General features: G+C 35.6%; 1 protein-coding gene across 2 annotated transcripts in view; it reads right to left on the bottom strand.

Annotated features, from left to right (window-relative positions):
- Positions 1 to 19,362, bottom strand: part of CRB1 (crumbs cell polarity complex component 1) — a 214,925-nt gene that overhangs the window by 54,254 nt on the left and 141,309 nt on the right. The gene's annotated exons all lie outside the window — the stretch shown is intronic.

Raw genomic sequence — 19,362 nt, 5'->3', positions numbered from 1 at the left:
ATTCTAGTATAAACCATGAAATATATCCCATAACATGCTCTGTCTTACAGTTGTAGCTTCACTTTATTTTACTCTTTTTCCTGATTCTAAGTATCTAATTAGAGAACTCTTAGAATTCATGTAATCAAAGTAACAAGAAGAAATACAACACCTTTCAAGAGTGATAGTTGTTTCTTTTCCAGTGAAGTTCAAATGAAGAAATAGGTGAACAACTGACACGTGTAGCACTATATGGTTTCCCCAACACCTTCATCCACATAACGTATCAATGCCTACCATAGTCTTTTGAGGTTTTTACTGCAGATTTTCTTAGCTCTCTTTCACATAAGATACTGAGGCCTAGAAAGACTGAAGTCTAAACTCCAAAGCACTCCCACAATCTGGTTTCTAGGTTTTTAAAATCCAATCTGACACTATCTGTTCTGTAATTGATAATTTAGTGCATTTTCATTTATTGTTATTACTAAGATGTGTTCTTATTTTCCCATTTAATTCCATGCCCAAACGTATGCATTAAAAGTACATAAAATGTAAAAAAATATTAAGTATTAAACTTAAATTATAAAAATTTAATCAAAGGCTCCTATATTGATAGGGTTGGATCTGAATTCCAGCTAGGCTGTGAGCAGGTTACATTCACTTTTTGTGTTTCCGTTTTCTTATCTATAAAATGGTGTTAATAACCTTACATCATAGGGCTTTTAAAAGTTAGAATCAATCTCACATCTTATATGATGATCGTATAACATCATAAGATGATCATAACATTGCTTGATACACAATAAAATCTCAACAAATGTTGGTTGTTATTAAAAAGTAATAACCAAAGGAAATACCCTCTAATGATAAAATTCAAATAGTACCAGAGTCACTGAGAGAGACTATTTGGAAGGAGACCATATGGAGTGACCCACAAATTGCATAACTTTACATAATGAGCATAGGAGGCTAGAATCTCATTATATTGTACTCTTCTTGAGGGAAGAGAAAATGCCTGTTTTATTCAACAAAATATGTCTAAACTATAGCATAGTACCTTGCTCACATTTGACACTTGGTAATTAATCTTTGAATTAATTAAATGATGACCTTTGTAAGGTGATTAAAATATTTATAAGTATTTAATCTGCTCCAACCAAAACCTGAAGTGCTTTTTAATGCATATTTTCAGATAAATGTTAATCTTTGTCCACTGCCATTATGTATGCCATTAGACTCTTGATGAGATCTGTTGTACTTATATTTTTACACTGGTTGGATTGCTTTCACATAATCTTTGTTAATCCAAAAATATTCAAGCTCTGTGAAAAGAGGGAACATTTACTATCTCAGTTAGAACCTCCCACAGCACCTGTATAGTGCTGAGCATATATGGCTTTTGAAAAGCTTGATAAGCAGAAAAAAAAAAAAGTAAATTGAGCTGATTTATTTGTTATGCAATCATCCTTATTAGTAAAGAAAATTGACACAGGAATTATAGGCTATATTTTAAAGGAGTATTCTAGTGCAAATTCAATTTTACCGAATTTATGAAAAATCTAAACTTTTGTATTAGAAGACTTTTTAAAGATTTATTTATTTATTTATTTATTTATTTATTTATTTATTTGAGAGAGACCATATGTGTGTGTGTGTGAGAGAGAGAGAGAGAGAGAGAGCAAGTGGGGTGAGGAGCAGAGGCAGAGGGAGAGGGAGAGAGAATCCTGGAGTAGACTTCCGTCTGAGCACTGAGCCTAGTATGGTGGAGCTTCATCCCAAGACCCTGAGAACATGACCTGAGTTGAAATCAAGAGTCAGCTGCTTAACCAGCCAAGCCACCCAGGTACCCTTGTATTGGAAGATATTTTACTTAAATTTGATTTTCACAGGATTTTGAGAACAACAACAACAACAACAAAAACACTAATCAGTAATCATTAAGTAGAAGGAATATTGAACAACTCATGGGTTATAATCAAAGTAAAATTTTTTTTCCCCACTGTGTTTTTACATATATTTAACTGAAAGAAGACTTTTCCTCCCTTGCTTTGTTCCTCCATTTGAGATGCCAGAGACCCCATGAGGCAGGCATTGCTTCCCCTTTAACCAGTGAGTTGCTCCCATACTGCTCCACCCCTTCAGTCTCAGTTTACTGAGGTTCATGCCTTCACCAACTCTCTCTCTTGGGGCTCTCTCACCTTCTGACAGAAGGCCATTGGGCCTTCTTCTGTCTCTTTCACACTACCTACTGACTGATATTCCTACCATGAGTTCCCCATGCGGGCCTGGGGATTCATGCACCTTTGACCTGTGGTTGGAGTGGGGCACATTTACTTTCCAGCTCAACACAGCAGCACTCCTCTCTTTCTCTTTCCTGTGTTAGGAGTTTCATCTGTAGGTTCCTCAGGTAGCTGGAGAATCCAGTCTAAATTGCCTAAGTCACTCCCCTGCTCCGCAAATTTAGCTAAGACTAGATTCTCCTTAAAGCAACTCGCTCTGCTTGGGGTTAAGATATAGCTTCCAATCCTAAAACTGAGTGGTGGGGAACAATTCACAACACAGCAGCAAAGCTCTCCAAAACAATCTCTTTACAGACTCATTGCTTCAAATTGCCTCTTAAGAACATTCACATATACTTAAAATGCATAAACATTTCAGAGCCTAAAGCCTAGTATTTATTTTGACATTCTGCATTATAGTACACTTTGGTACCTCACAGTGACCATATCTTGACTTCTTAGTTGAAACTTCAATGTATCGTTTTTTCCAAATTTACAAAATATCTTTCTATGCCTTACCTTCACAGAGGATTGCAAAGTAGAAGAGATAGGCCTGGCCTCAAGAAGCTTAAAATTATAATATTACATTATAATTATAATTACATTATAATAACATAATACATATTTATGAAAATATAGTGTAAATAGTAGGTTCTCAATGAATGTATGGTTAATATGTGAGTCTCAAACTCAGGGGACTTTAGAAAAGATTTACAAAGTTTTAGGGGAAAGGCAGCAAATGAGAGATAATCATAAATCTCTAGTTATGAAAACTCAATATTGTAAATTAAATCAATAAACATATCGATTACATAACTACCATATATAAAGTACTGTGGATAACATGGAGTAGTAACTGGTCCCTGTCCTCAGTGAATTTAATCGAGGAAAACTTGTAAAAAAATTAAATGAAAAAAAAAATTAAATGATAGTGTAAGTCAAGACAACACTGAAGAGATAAAACTAAACAGTATATGATGAATTCCAAGGGAATTGTATAAGTAATAACTCAATAACAATGAGTTTCCAGAGAGAAGAGGAAGGCTTGAAGGAGATAGGATTTAATACAGGTTTTCAAGTATGGATCAGATTGACAAAAAGGTGTGTGGAAATAACTTAAAACAAAACTCATCAATCAAAAAGCATAAGACATTTACAAGTGACGGCAAATTTGTCAATTATGTTGGCATGGAGGATTTCTGTAGGAAAATCAAATTAGAAAGATTAAATATCACCAGGTTGGAGAAGCCCTGGGAATATACAGTTTTTATTGTTTTGCTTTATTTATTTATGTAAATGCTTATTTTTTTGAGATTTTATTTGTTTAGTCATGAGAGACACACAGAGAGAGGCAGAGACACAGGCAGAGGGAGAAGCAGATTCCCTGTGGGGAGCCCGATGCGGACCTTGATCCCAGGACTCCAGGATCATGACCTGAGCTGAAGGCAGATGCTCAAATGCTGAGCCACCCAGGCATCCCTGTTTATTTTCTGATAGCAGTGAAGCAAAATGGGTAATTGCTGAATGGAAGACCAGCATGGTTTCTCATAAAGATCAGTGACACAAGGACTTATCACAGTAAAATGAAAAGAAGCCAGACACAAGAAGACACATAGATAGTTACTAAAATTGTCCACATCTAAGATTATTAGGGGCTGCTACAAGGCAGTAAGTTCTTATAATTTGCAGTATCACTCTTTCATTTATCCTTGGTCAGGAAGTAGGTGCAAATGGTAGTCCTTTCTTTTCTATTGCTTATTGTATTTTTTCTTACAATTCTTAAAGTTTACACATTTGATCTTTCACAAAATAACTACCAATAACTTGATTATGTTTTTCCTTTAAATATAAGCAGAAAAGCTAGTTTTAGATTTTGCCATCTTGGAAAAAAAATGAAACAAAAAAGAGACAGAGTGAGAGAGAGAGAGAGAGAGGAGAGAAAGCCTGTATTAAGGTCAATATTCTAAAGAAAAGAAACAGAATTAGATATTAAAAGTTGAATAATGACCAGTAATTTGTACTTTTGCCTTTCTTAAAACCAGTTCTATTAACATCTCCAATGTAAAATAAGTAAGACATATTTATTTGATGAACCCAGCAAACTAAAAGTGGGAAACAAGATTGTAACTTCTTGTATTGGCTATTCTGCTGGCTGGCAAAGAACAAGATATGCTGTTAATCAAGAAAAGGATTAGGGATTACCTGTGTTATTCAGTCTTCTTAATTAGGTTTTGGTTGACAATGAATTGGCTATTTATGTCCCTGTACTTATAGTATGAAGTAGATTGCTTGAAGCTTACTATTATTTTGTTTATGTGAAGGCAGTTTATTTAACTAAAAACCAGCACTTCATTTTAGTTTTCTAAAGCTCTTTTAATTTAGTGTCTGGTTCTATGATAAGACTATATTTCAAAAATAACCATGATAGGGAAATTTTTTACTATCTGTTAAATCCTATATTTTCATCAGAATATATAATATTAATGGATCAAAAAGACAGAGTTTATGCTTAATACAAATTACCATTCACTATTAAAATGACTTTTGCTTTCATTCTCACTTTATTGAAAGTCATAGTTAATGGAATATCTAATAAAAATTATTTCTACAAAAGCTTGTATACAAATAAGTTTCATCTTTCTGTATTTTGACTTAGATATTTTTTAAAGATTCCATTAATTTACTCATGAGAGACACACAGAGAGAGGCAGAGACACAGGCAGAGGGAGAAGCAGGCTCCCCATGGAGTCCAATACGGGACTTGATCTCAGGACTCCAAGATCATGACCTGAGCCAGAGGAAGACCCTCAACCACTGAGCCACCCAAGCATCCTGACTTGGATATTTTTTATTTAAATAAATAGAAATTAAAAAAAAAGTTAAATATAAAGACTAAGGGCTCAATGCATAAGTGTTTCCCTTACTCACTGCTTGGAGTGACTTTATTTCACTCAAAAGTTCTAATCTTCTTTTGATAGTAATATTTATTATATCATTAACCTAAATTGTTAAATAAACATCTTAAAAACTCTAACAGTGGTATCAGTCAGCTTATATAAGTACTAACCAAAAAAAAAAGAGAATGAGTTATCTATGAGCATTGCCATTAAAATGTGAAAACCTTGTGTCTTGGATCAAAACATTTTTCTGTAGAAAAAAGAGTCCATCCACACATCTACTGGGTTGATAGAGCCAGTTTCTGATGATTTTATACCATTTCCAAAAGTGGGGATTTGTTTCTCAACATCACCGTCTTTCTCTCAGGTAGAGTGTGAGGATTTAGTCTTACCTCATTCCCCTCTCAGGCTGGATCAGTGGGGCTTAGACCCATTTGTGCTGTTTACCAAGCAGACTTGTTATATTTTTAGATACTCTTTCTACTTAACACGTGGTACCTCCCCTATTCAAGTCATATTAGTGAACATTAATATGACCCTACACTGAACATGGTGGTTAACTTTTTTTACATTTTCTGAGAGGGGGACCTGAAGACCGACAGAGGTTTCAACTGAGAGGTCACTGAGTCCCACAGACAAGTGCAGTGCCTGAAATTCTTACTATAGAGCAATTTTTTTTTTTTTTTTAGATTGAGACCTCATCTCTTGGAAGCCTTAGAAAAAATGAAAGTATTACCTGAGAGAAGTGGTAACTATATCACGAGCCAGTCGTTGGTGCTTTATCATGGACTAGTACCTGAGTTTAAAAATCTGCCATGGAACTGATGTCAGATAAGTTGGGAAGGGGTGATGAGGCAGAAAAGATATAAAGCAAAGGACATTGCAGTGGTGTATTTTTTTCATTCATTTGTTACTCATTCATCCTTTTAACAGGTGCTGGAGCTAGAGATACGATGAAGAGTGAAACTAGACATAGTCCTGCTTCATGGGGCATACAGTTTAGCCAAGTGTACAAGAGTAGGGAATGTTGGGCAAGCAGGGGCCTTGGAGACTGAAGGAAGAAGCTAATCTGGGGCTAGTTGGTGAGGGTGGGGTAGGGGGAGAGGCAAGATATTCAGTTTTTATTAATGGATCATCTTGGAGTTTCTAGTAGTCCTCGGGGAGCCAGAATGATGTAGAATAAACATTGACTAAGGATCAAACAAAAATATGTTTCAAATCCCAGCTTTATACCTGTTAGGCTATGAGATGTTGGGTGGATAGTTAATTTTGTTAAGCTAAAGTTTTGTTATCTATGAAGTGGACATAGTAAAGTGTATTAAACAATTATTTTTGTGTATACAAAATGAGAACTGTACATGCTTGGAGTTCAGTAGTCATTCAAAATTATTTCAGCAGTGTTTTGTTTTGTTTTGGGAGGAGTGAACATGAATACAAACTAGTTGGATAAAAATACAAAAGGGATGCTTACCAAATTTGTAGGCAACATGAACTTATTAAAGATCATGAATACTCAAAGCAGAGATAATGGTTACCTACCCAGCAGTGTTTTCCCCAACACATCCTCCCCACCTTCCTTAGGCAGAACATGCCTCCCACCATAAAGGATGCAAATGATAAATACAGTTTTTCACATCGTCCTTTACAAGCAGGGTCATAGGCAAGCAATTCAATCCTGGTCAATAGGACCTGAGGGGAGTTCGGCTAGGTGGAGTCTAGGAAAGATTTTCATTCTGAGTATTAAAAAGATATGCACCTTTTGCCTGATATTGTCTTGCACAGATGTGTTCCTAGAACTGCATTAGCCATGCTAGAGGGATAAGTCTAAAACCCATGCAAGATACTGAGGATGGGATCCTCACTAAGTAAGATAAGAGATTTTCCTCTTGTTTAAGCCATTTTCAGGTGAGTATTTTCTTTGTGGCCCAATAGCATCCTATCTAATGATGCTACAATTATCAAAAAGAAAGGATCAAAAGAAAGGTCTTCATAGGCTTAAATGATGCACTCTAAAAAGAACTTTATCAAAGAAAAAAATGTAGATTTGTACATTTTGTTCTTAAATTTTATTAAAACTTAAATAAACTTGGGGACAGTGCATGAAAACTGGGTAGGGCATGAGGGCATGAATTACAAAAATATGCCAAGATGTACATCCTGGGAATGTACACAACACTTAGAAACAGATGTATACCCAGCACCATGGATAGAGCTAAATAACATAGTGGCAAATGAAAAAAAGGAAGAAAGAAAATGAGCACTTTAAACACAATACATATGTATTACCAAAACAAGAATTTATATGAATACATGCAGATTGAAGTATATATATATATATATATATATATATATATATATATATATATATATAATATGTTATTGAGATTTGCAAAAGACAAGGAGAAAAAAATGAATTGGGGATGAGGGAAATGAATAGAATAAAAATAGAATAGAATAGAAATAAAACAGGTAAGTCAAGATTCTCATGTGAACTAAACAAGACAATTTTCCTTAAATTGAAAAGGCTTAACTCTTTTTACTTGAGATTAAGCGACCACAAAACCGGGTGGAGGAAACACAGTTTATCAGTTGAAGGCATAGCCATTTCAATTGATAATAAGCTTAAGAGCAATCAATGATAATTAGTATTAACATTTATAAAATGCAGCTTATGGCTTACTTTTATATATATTATCCCAATTTATCTTTGAAGTGAAGATCCATGGTGGTATAGTTTCCAAAATTTGATGTGGGTCTGGGGCTGGCACGTTGAATGACAGTATCTAGGGTAAAGGAAATGATAATCCCTCTGTAAGTCTAGTTTTGATCTCAAGATATTTGTATGAAGTTTTGAATCCTTCAAGAGGACAAGATGCACATTCCCATAAGGAAAGCTAATGTAAAAGTACATTTACTTGAAATCATGTCTTAGAGAAATTCTCGAAGGAAACAAAGGCGTTTAACCTGGAGAAAAGCACCAGAGCACATCAGAGGAGTCTTCATGAAGCTGAAAACCTATCCTATAACATTTTATGTTTTATTTGGTCCCAACAGGGAAAAAGGGCACCCATGGTAAGATGCCATAGGATGTTATAATTATGCTCACTTTGGAGCATCTTCTAGTAATTGATGCTGATCAAGCATAGAATCAGCTGTCTTAGGAGACAGGAAGTTTCCTGACATTGAAGATGTGCAAATTCAAAAAGGATGTTTTAGATGAAATTTAAGAAAGGGTGGGGAGTAAAATTCAATGCCCTCTAATGACTCTTCCAGTCCTCAGATTCAATCATCATTCCTAAGTAAAGAATATGTTGCATGCATCATTTCTAAGTAGATCATATAAGTAGAGAATTTCTAGGTGGAGAATATGCTGAATATAGTAAGCTCCACCATCTTTATAACTGTCACAGTTTTAAAAATCTATAAAAAGGGGAAAGCAAAAATTTCTTCAGAGGACTGCTATAAGGTTTAAATGAGATAATTGCTGAAAGCCTGTAGTTCCAGGCCATTGTCGGCGCTTATCAAACACTGCTTGTCTTGCCATAATTCCCTACCTCCATTTTTTAATTGAGGAAGAGGACAATTAGGTTTCATGACATCCCGATAGTTTCTCTCCGTTGATTAAAGTTAAATTTCACTTTTCCAGAAGTCACTCTAAGTGATCTCAACTGTCCAGAACATAATCAATAACGAAGATAAATCTTAAGATCTTCTATGTTTAAAAACAGAGATTGTGAAGTTTATCCACTACTTCCTCAGCCTCTCCTTCCACATTCGTTTTTATTTTAGACACAACTAAAATAAGCTTGATTGTCAAGTATCAGAGCTTGCACTGAAATAGAATCAGCAAAAGAAAGGGATAAAGGGAAGCTACCAGCTGTATTTTCATCAACAGGCAGTGATAGTTGATAGCTGGACCATGAATGTAGGTGGATGCAACTAATGCTTCCTGAGTTCCAAATCTGTGCCAGGCCCCGTGTTCAGGACTTTATCTGTGCGGCCATTTAGACACCTCAATAAATGAGCATGAACCTGGAGTCCCGGGATCAAGTCCCACGTCAGGCTCCCTGCATGGAGCCTGCTTCTCCCTCTGCCTGTGTCTCTGCCTCTCTCTGTCTCTCTGTCTCTGTCTCTGTCTCTCTCTTTCTTTCTGCATCTCTCATGAATAAACACATAAAAATCTTTAAAAAATTTTAAAAAATAAATGATGAAGAGTATGTTGCCACCTTCATTTCACAGATGATGAAACTAAGCCACGTTGTGATTGGTGCCCCGATCTCTTTTAACTCCTGAGATGAGTCAGTTTCCCCTCCCCTCTACAATATGCTGCCTCTAAGGAAAAGAATATTATGAGCTGGCATAAAATAATATTAAAAAGTACAGCAGTTTGGAGATATTGAAAATAGGGGAAAATAGATACCTATCTCAAGGCCTCATTGCAAAACAGCATAGGATGATGACATGAGTTAATAAAGTAAGTCATCAATTAAATACAAATTGCATGCGATATTTTTTAATTCAGAAATGCAAGAAAATTTGCAACATAGCTCTGAAGTATTTTAAAGCAAAATGATGAAAAGAAAACAAATTTTCCCATGAAAATTATAAAAATGTATTATGCAAAACTCTTTCATGTGGGCCACTCCTAAGATGAATGGGATCATAAAAATGTGGTACTTCTGATTTATTTTGTTTATTAAGATTGTGTATGAGTGCAGCATAAAGGATTGTTTCCTCAGTATCCATTCCTGTGCTCTATTTTGTTATTACACTATTTAAAGTTATGATTCAAGACACACACACACACACACACACACACACTCTCTAGACCTGACATTTGTTCAGAGCCACGCGGTAGCTCAGATAAAAAACTCTGAGCCCAGAGGAAGATCTGATTCAGTCTATTGTGTGAAAAGTATTCTGAGATCTTCAAACGAAAGACAAAATAGCTGCCACAAAGCTTTGCATTTCAGTTCTACGTTTTACTTGATTTTGCACTTCAAAAGTCACACTTTGAAGCTCAGTGGATATAGGTAAGTGATTTTTAGGTTTTTTTATTTTTTTCACGGACTAACAAGTGGAAAATACAGCATGGCATAGGCTCACTCTTGTTGTCTTTACTTTGAAAAGTAATTTCAGAGAAACTCAATCCAGTTCAACCAGAGCTATCCTAATTGGCTTTGATCAGTAAATCATCAGAAACGGCTCTGCTCTTGCCTGGCCCTTTTTTTCCCTCTTCTTGTCAAAAGTGAATGATTAAACACTGGAGTTATGGCGAATTACAAAAACCTGCTTTGTATTGGGTTGGATGTGTTGCTGGTCCATGTAATGTTTGCTTTCTCTCAGCCGTGGTAAGAATTGGCTTTACATTCTTTAGTAGTGCTGACTGTCATTTCTCACAAATTTATTAATATTTTTGCTCTGCACAGCCACAAAAATAATGGCAAAGGCCAAGTGAATTACTGACCTGGTAAGGCCTGACGTTCAAGGCTCTCTACAATCTGGCTTTTATTTATTCCCCTTCCATACACACCCCTGCCTCCCTCCGCCAGCATTACTTTTTCCCACTGTTTGCTACATAAATGGTCTGTATTAAAACATTTTTAGGAGAATAAAAATTAAAGTACTTTCAAAGTGCTCTCCCTCTCTTGACTGATTCAAAACCCAACTTTCTTTCAGGGCTCAGGTCGGTGGGCACTTAGGCTTGTGGAATGCCTTCCCTCCTAGCTGTCAGACATGCTCTGTCTTCAAACACCTGAGGCTTGACTTCATGGAACTCAGCACAGACTACAGTGGATTGTGATTTACAGCTTAATGTTTGTGATGTGCTTTTCGCTACCTGTATTATAAGGTTTGTAAGTGTGAATACCTCTTTCTAGCTTGACTTCCTAGTATCCTTATCATTTCATACAATACTGTACACTGTAAAGTGTACAGTACAATGTACAGTATAGTACAGTATAATGTGTGTGAAGTGTGAGCAATACTGTCGTAAGTTTCCAAAATTCAAGCAAATATGCACCTAGTCTCCTCCTGTACAAAAGCAGAGTCTAATGCATCAGGAGACAGCTTTAGCTTTTATATAAGCATTTTGGACCTGACGTTCATAGATGTCTAAATCATCCACGAATGAACATTACAGGTCTATCGATCCCTTGAAGATATATGAAATGTTTTGTGATTTGTTGTTATTGTATTTTATGTTTTGTTCTGGGTAGAGAGTTTATAGGAGCAACTCTCTAATAGTATAAGAAATGCCTAGTGGAAATGCCTGTTCAAAAATACAGATTCCTGGGATCCCTGGGTGGCGCAGCGGTTTAGCGCCTGCCTTTGGCCCAGGGCACAATCCTGGAGACCCGGGATCGAATCCCACGTTGGGCTCCCGGTGCATGGAGCCTGCTTCTCCCTCTGCCTGTGTCTCTGCCTCTCTCTCTCTCTCTCTCTCTCTCTCTCTGTGTGACTATCATAAAAAAAAAAATCAAAAATACAGATTCCTAAGACACATCTCTAGAAACTCTGATTCTATAAATCTGGAATAGGCCCATATATCTTCATTTTTACAATCACCCCAGGTAATTCCAATAATGGTGCTCCTCAGACATGGTCTAAAATTTCAACAAGATTTCAAAGGGATATTTTATTCCAAAAAGGCCCAAAAAACTCTGCTTGAAGGAAAAAAATTCTTATATAGACACACATTATATGTACCCATTAAAAGGTGTCAACTTGGGGAACCTGGCTTTTGGCTGACATTTAATTTTTTAATTTTTATTTTTTAAGTTGACATTTTAAAGTGTCTCTAGCCATGACTGTGGCTTTCAGAACAAACAAATAAGTTGATAAAGGTTTCTTGTTAAAAGTCTGGAACTATTTCACCAAAATGTTTCTTTAAAATTACTATTTAGCCAGAACTTGAAGTCTCTAACATACCATGGATCATACCATATACTGCCTATTAACTGATTCAATCTCATTATGTTCTTCATAAGAGAAACAGAACATATTAAATATCCACCAGGGCATTTCCCTCCACATTTTGCTTTTTTCCTCTAGTCATTTTTTCCATTTCATCCTTAGTACATTCTTAAGATTTTTTAAAAATTTGGCATAATTTCTTACCTATTTTCCATATATTAATGACTAGGCTATTCAATAAATATGTGGAGGAGGAAGGAGGTGTTTGGGAAGTCAATATTCTAGTAATGGTTCTGTTTAATGTGTGCTCCTACAAGAGATCATTTAGTTTCTCTAAGTCTTAGCTTTGTCAGTAGCAAAAGGGAAGTGAACACATTGTACTCCCTACCTCTTCAGGTTGTTGTGAGAACCAAATAGACAAGTAATATGCAAATGTTTTGGAAAATAAAAAGTACCATACAATGGTAAGGATGTATATTTCCCTAAATGTTTTAAATTTGCTGTTTGGTTAAAACAAGTAAAAATCTCATTATCTTAAAAATTAAGCAAGAAAAGAACTATTTGAAATGTTAATTGTATGTTACAAATATGTCTGTTTAATGTATATAAATTCTAAAAGCTATTTAACTAAGATATGCAGAATATTGAACACACTATTAGCAATGCCTACTCCTACTGTACAGTGTTCAGATCATTGTGCTAAGTATTTAAATATTATTTATTTATAAGAAATAAACACTTTACAGTTTCTTTTTTGTTTTTTTGGGGGGGGAGGGACAGAGGGTCAGGTAGAGAGAGAGAGAGAGAGAGAGAGAATCTCAAGCAGGCTCCATGCCAGTGCAGAGCCTGATTTGGAGCTCCAACTTACGACCTTGAGATCATGACCTAAGTTGAAATCAAGAGTCAGAATCTCAACTGACTGAGCCACCCAGGTGCCCCTAAAGTTTTTATCTTATAACCTCACAGTGAGATAAGTATTATGCAGCTGAACAAGCTTATGAATTTGCCAAAGATCACTGAATTAGCAAGGGAGCAGAGACATATCTGGCAGTGTCCAAAGACCATCTAAATTAATGATTATGTTATTTTGTCACTCAAAGTATTCTTTATACTTACTATGTATCAGTCATATGTGTAGCTATATAGTGATCACAAGAAATACGTTTGAAAAGTATAAACAACAGTAAAGCAGTCAACAATAATAGTAATGGCTTTTTACAGGGGCACATCTCTCTATCATCTATCTAGTAGTTTCTGGCCATGTCCCACTAAAATACATATGAAGACATCAAAAAGATGAAGGCTAACAAAATACTAAAAAATAAAATTAAAAGATAACTAACTGTCTAAACTGGGGGAAATGCCTAATTATAAAATTAAAGGAGTGGAATTAAACAAAACCAATATAACATATGAACATAAAACAAAAACAAAAATTAGCAACAGAATTGATAACTTCTCATGGACCCCATCCCCCTAAGGAAGAGTATGAAGACACGGTGCTCCTATGAGCCTCCTATGCAGCTCCTACGGTGCCTCCTGTACTAATGAGGAGAACAGGCAATGCCACTCAGCTGCTTTTTAGAGGTAGTCAGAGGACAATTTTCCCCTTCCATTCTTATATTTGTCTCTTTACATGCCTTCAGAAATGACAACTTGCAGAGAAAATAAGGCAAAAGTAAAGAGAGATAAGTATACCCTGTGTAATGCATCCCACAAGTCCCATTGAGAATGCCCTGTTGGGAGGGAAAACCTCTGGCTGGAATCGGAAATTTGCCTGTATTCTACTGTCTGTCAGGTAAGTAAGATCCCACTTCAGTAGGATTGCAACAGAGGAGTACCAGCTACCTGAAACTGGGCATCTGAGTGCCCATCTGAGATGGAGAGTTGACCATTACTCGAAATACTCAGTGAACACGGGTAATGATAGTTCACCCATGTATTCTGTTGGCAAACACTGGATCTAGGTGTTTCCTTGCTGAGGAGACAGGATGAAGGTCATGTATCAGTTATGATGATCTGGCATCAAGCAGTATAAAACCTAAGTGAAACTTGCTTCAATAATGTTTATTGGCTCATTAAAGAGGAAGTCCAAAAAAAGACATCATCATGGTTGTTTTGCCTCAAAACACAACAGGTGAAGAATTCAGGCATTTACCAACCCCTACTCTGCTGAGTGAAGGTTCAACTTCATCCCAGAGCTATTCTCATTGGTATGGGATGGCTGAAAATGGCACTCTATCTACAAGCTTCCTCGTTCACATCTTTGTTATAGGTCTTCGCTAAGAGCAAATAATAAACTCTATTAGAAACCATCGGTTAAAAAAAAAGTAAAAAAAGAAAGAAATAAACCATCAGTAAAACTTTGCTTATTCATTCATAAGGGAATCAGCGGCAGGTAGGGAAAAGGAATAAGATTACCCTTCGGAACTAAGAGTGGAGTCATCTTCCCTATGATAGTTGGCTGCTAGGAAAAGGGGGTTCATGATCTTTTAGGGAGGAAGAAGGAAAAAAGAATGTGTGTCAGTTGGGATATATCATATATTCATCACACATCTCTAGTGCTCCACAAAAGTCAAATAATTTATTTTATTTTTTAAAAATTTGACTTATAAAAAAAATTTTGACTTATAAAGGGATATGAAGAAAATTTAGGTGATTACACTATTTTTGTGATAATATGCATGAAAACTGCCTATTATCGTTATGTGTGACATAAGAAGAAATATATATTTGCTCTCCAGTTTCTACACAGAACTCCTAAAACTTGTAATCTCCTGAGTGAAACTGGTGATAGTGTCATCTTACACAGAGCTCCTAAATCCCTTGGAATTTCATCGGTGATAAGAGGGTCTTTGTTCTGTGGCAACTTGGATAGCTTCCAGAGCAGGGAATGGTCACCAGCAAGACCAAGCCAATATTAGTAGCTTGGAAATTTCATCCCCACTCCACATCCTTCAGGAAGGGGAGAAGGGCTGGAGATTATTAGCAGTCAATCATATCTATGTGATAAAGCTTCCATAAAATTCCCAAACTATGGGGTACAGAGAACTTCCAGGTTGGTGAATACATCAAAGTGCTGGGAGAGCAGCATGTTCAGAGAGGGGATGGAAGCTCCACACACCACCACCTGACATACCTTGCTATACCATCCATTCATTTTGCTGTTCCTGACTTGTATCCTTTATAATAAACAAAAATGCAAATACAACATTCCAAACCTTATGGGATCAGCAAAAACAAGATTATGAGGGTAGTTTACAGGGACAAATGCCTACATCAAAAAGTTCGAAGAAAGATTTCAAATAAATAACCTAACTCTACACTTCAGGAAACTAGAAAACAAACTAAGCCCAGAGTTAGCAGAGGGAAGGAAACGATAAAGATTAGAGATACGTAAAATGGAGAATAATAAAATAGAAAAATTGATGAAACTAAGAGTTGCCTTCTTGAAATTAAAATAGACAAACTCATAGCTAGATGAGCCAAGGAAAAAAGACAGAAGACTCAAATAAATAAAATCAGAAATGAAAGAGAAGGCGTTACCATCAATGTCACAGCCTTAAGAAAGAAGGAAATCCTTCCATACGCAACAACGTGGATGAAACTGCATTGCTAAGTGAAATAAGCTAGAAAGAGAAAAAAGACAAATACCATGATCTCACTGATATGTGGAATCCAAAATAGTCAAACTCATAGAAGCAGAGAAAATGGTGGTTGCCAGGCGCAGGGGTGAGGGAGAAACAGGAAGGTAGTAATCAAAGGTTACAAAATTTAAATTATGAAAACTAAGTCCTATCAATCTACTTTAGAGCATTGTGCTCATTGTTAATAATACTATATTGTACTTAAAAATTTGCTAACAGGATAGATCTTATGTTAAGTGTTCTTACCACAATAAAAGCAGAATGTAAAATATATGAAAACATTAAAAATAGTTAAACCTGTTTTCAAAAGCAAGTTGTAAAAGCATAGTAAAAATAAGTACTGTTCTAATGTTAAATTTTGGAAGCAAAAAATAATAAAAAGATCAGTTGTAGTGATAAACCATATAAGGGCTGAGATAATGATGGAGAAAGCATAATATGCAGTGGAATCAAGAGAGTCAAGAGCTATAGATTTTTGATTCAATGGAGAGAAAAAGATATATATGAAAATAAACAATAGGGATTCCTGGGTGGTTCAGTGGTTGAGCATCTGTCTTTGGCTCAGAGAGTGATCCCGGGGTCCTGGGATCGAGTCCTGCATTGGACTTCCCGCAGGGAGCCTGCTTCTCCTTCTGTCTATGTCTTTGCCTCTCTCTCTGTGTCTCTCATGAATAAATAAATAAGATCTTTGAAAAAAATTAACAACAGATAAATATACAAGAGAAATTTTCTCAAGAAAAATTTTAAAATCAAGAACAAATAAAAATTTACTATAAAACCAGATACAAAGAAAATTAAAATACATCTGTAAATGCAATTTATAATTTATAGTAAGATATTTAAAATCTGAAAATATGTATCTTTTTCTGGGGAATGAAAACGAACAAAATTGATTAAATAAGAAATAGAGCCTTTGAGTGATGTAACAGCTAGGAGAAATATTGCAAGGGGTGTCTGCTAACAAAAGGTTCAGGTACAAAACAGTTTTTATGAATTAATAATAATTCCCATGTTAGATAGTCTCTTGGAGAAAAAAATAGAAAGGTATTCAGCACATTATATAAACCTAGCACACGGCATCTAAACCTAATATTACCCAAAAAAGATTATAAACCAATCATATTTATGTATATTGATGCAAAAGTACTAAATAAGATATTAACAAATTAAATTAGAAATGCATTTTTAAAAATCCTGGCAAAGATTACCTTTAAGACACGTGATCACAGTTAACATCAACATGACAAGTCATATTGATCATATGTTCCCTTGATATGATGTGATGCAAATGGCAATTTACCTCTGTGGTCTTCTTTGCCAAAAACACTTTAATTAAGAGAATAGCAATAGCCAAATCCCAATCGAGGGACATTCTACAAAATACCCGAACAGTACTTAGCAAAACTATCAAGGTTATCAGAAGTAGGGCAAGTCTGAGAAACTGTCACAGCCAAGAAGAGCCTAAGGAAGCCTGCCAACTAAATGTAATGTGGTATCTTGGGTGGAGTTAGCAGAAGAAAATACAACAGGGGAAAACTAAGAAAATCTAAAAGTGAAGTATAGTTAATACCAATAATGTGTCAATATTGGGTCATTAACTGTGAAAAACGTAGCAAACTAATGTAAGATGTCAATAATAGTGGAAACTGGGTATAGAGTATAAGGGAACTTGGTACTTTCTTCAAAATAATTCTGAAAATGTGACACTGCTTCAAAATAAAAAGTGTATTTATAATTCATTAAGGGAAATGTAAATCAAAACCACATGGCATGCCACCCATTCAGATGGCTGTTACCAAAAAACCATAAAACAGAAAGTGTTGGTGAAGATGTGAAGGAATTAGAACCCTTGTCCCTGTGGGTGGGAATGGGCAGTGGGGCAGCCAACTAGGAAAAATAGTCTGGTGTTCCTCAAAAATTTAAAAATAGGATTAGCATGTGATCCAGCAATCCCACTTTGGATATGTACCCAAAAGAATTGAATGCAGGGTCTCAAAGAGACATCTGTGCATCCATATACATAGCAACATTATTTATAATAACCAAAATGTGGAGGCAAACCAAGTGTCTGTCTTTGGATGACTGGATAAACAAAATGTCATACATACACACAGCGAAATATTATTTAACCTTGAAAAAGAAGGAAATGGTACAGGGTACAACATGGCTGAAGCATGATATGCTGCTCAGTGAAATAAGCCAGTCATGAGAGCAATACTGTATGATTCCACTTATGTGAGGTACTAAGAGTAGTCAAAATCACAGAGATGGAAAGTAGGAAGCTGGTTACCAGCGTCTGGGGAGAGGACGGAAATGTTCTGTGGGTACAGAGTTTCAGTTTTGCAAGATGAGAAGAGTTCTAGGGATTGCACAATAATATGAGTGTACTTGACACTATATTTTAAAAGACTTTACTTATTTATTGAAAGAGAGAGAGAGAGCGGGAGGAGGGACAAAGGGAGAGAGAGAAGGAAAGAATCTCAAGCTGACTCTCCACCGAGAGCAGAGCCTGATGCAGGGCTGGATCTCACAACCCTGAGAACAGGACCTGAGCTGAAATCAAGATCTGGATGCTTAACCGACCTACCCGTCCTGGCACCCCTGGACTTAACAGTATCGAACTGTATATTTGAAAATGTTTAAGAAGGAAAATTTTCTGTGTGTATTTTATCACAATGAAAAATATAAAAAATAAGAATAAGAAAATCTTTAAAAAAACACATCAAAGGAAGCAACTCAAAATCACAATCATTCCAGAAATACAGATATGGTCTAAAACTGGAAAATTTGCCAATAGCATACATCAGTCTGTATACTAACAAAAACATGATACTTGTAATAGGTACTAAAAGTCAATAAAATTCAACTCCCTATCTAGAAAACAACATTCTGCTAGAATTGTGAGATAGGAGTATGCAAGATCAACATGATAAAATGCATCTATCTTTTACCAAACATGCATATATAATGGTCACTGAGTAAGGTAAAATCAGGAACCTAATGAGTTAATATTTAATTATACTTAATTATAATCAATTACATATGAATTAATCTTAACACACAATTACATGTAAATATACCTTTCAAGATCTGTCATCAAATCTGGTCATCTTAATAAGAGATGAAACAAAAATTGTAGCTATTGAAAAGAAGTTATTTGCAGACAAAATGTAATATATTTTATGCAACATTTAAAATTGAGTCACTGTACTAGATCCTGAACATTAGCTCCTTTTATCCTTTTAGTAATTCTAGAAAGTAGATATATTTTCATATTAGGAAATCAAGTCTTAGAAAGGGTTAGTTCAACTAGTCCGTGGCTGAGTTCCTACCTGAATCTCTGTCCATCAAATCTAAAGGCCACTTTCCTTTCATTTCTCATGCTGTTTTCATTTACATTTTAGCTCTGATTTACAAAACCAGAGATTTATCTGCAGAGCTGCATAGCCCACCAAAATTATGTTTTTGGAAAAAATTTCAGAGGACAGAGAGAAATAGGAAGGCAAAAGAAACACAAAAAATATTTCTAGGTGGGATTAGAATTGTTTTTAATTTCCCTCATTCTTTTCTGGATTTTCCAAGGTTTCCACAATGAGCATATTTTACTTTACTCTGATTTAGAAAAATGTAATAGCCATCATGCTT

The sequence above is a fragment of the Canis aureus genome, chromosome 6 (genome assembly GCF_053574225.1).
Source record: "Canis aureus isolate CA01 chromosome 6, VMU_Caureus_v.1.0, whole genome shotgun sequence".
NCBI classification, from domain to species: domain Eukaryota; kingdom Metazoa; phylum Chordata; class Mammalia; order Carnivora; family Canidae; genus Canis; species Canis aureus.
This window is presented reverse-complemented; position numbering and strand designations above follow the sequence as displayed.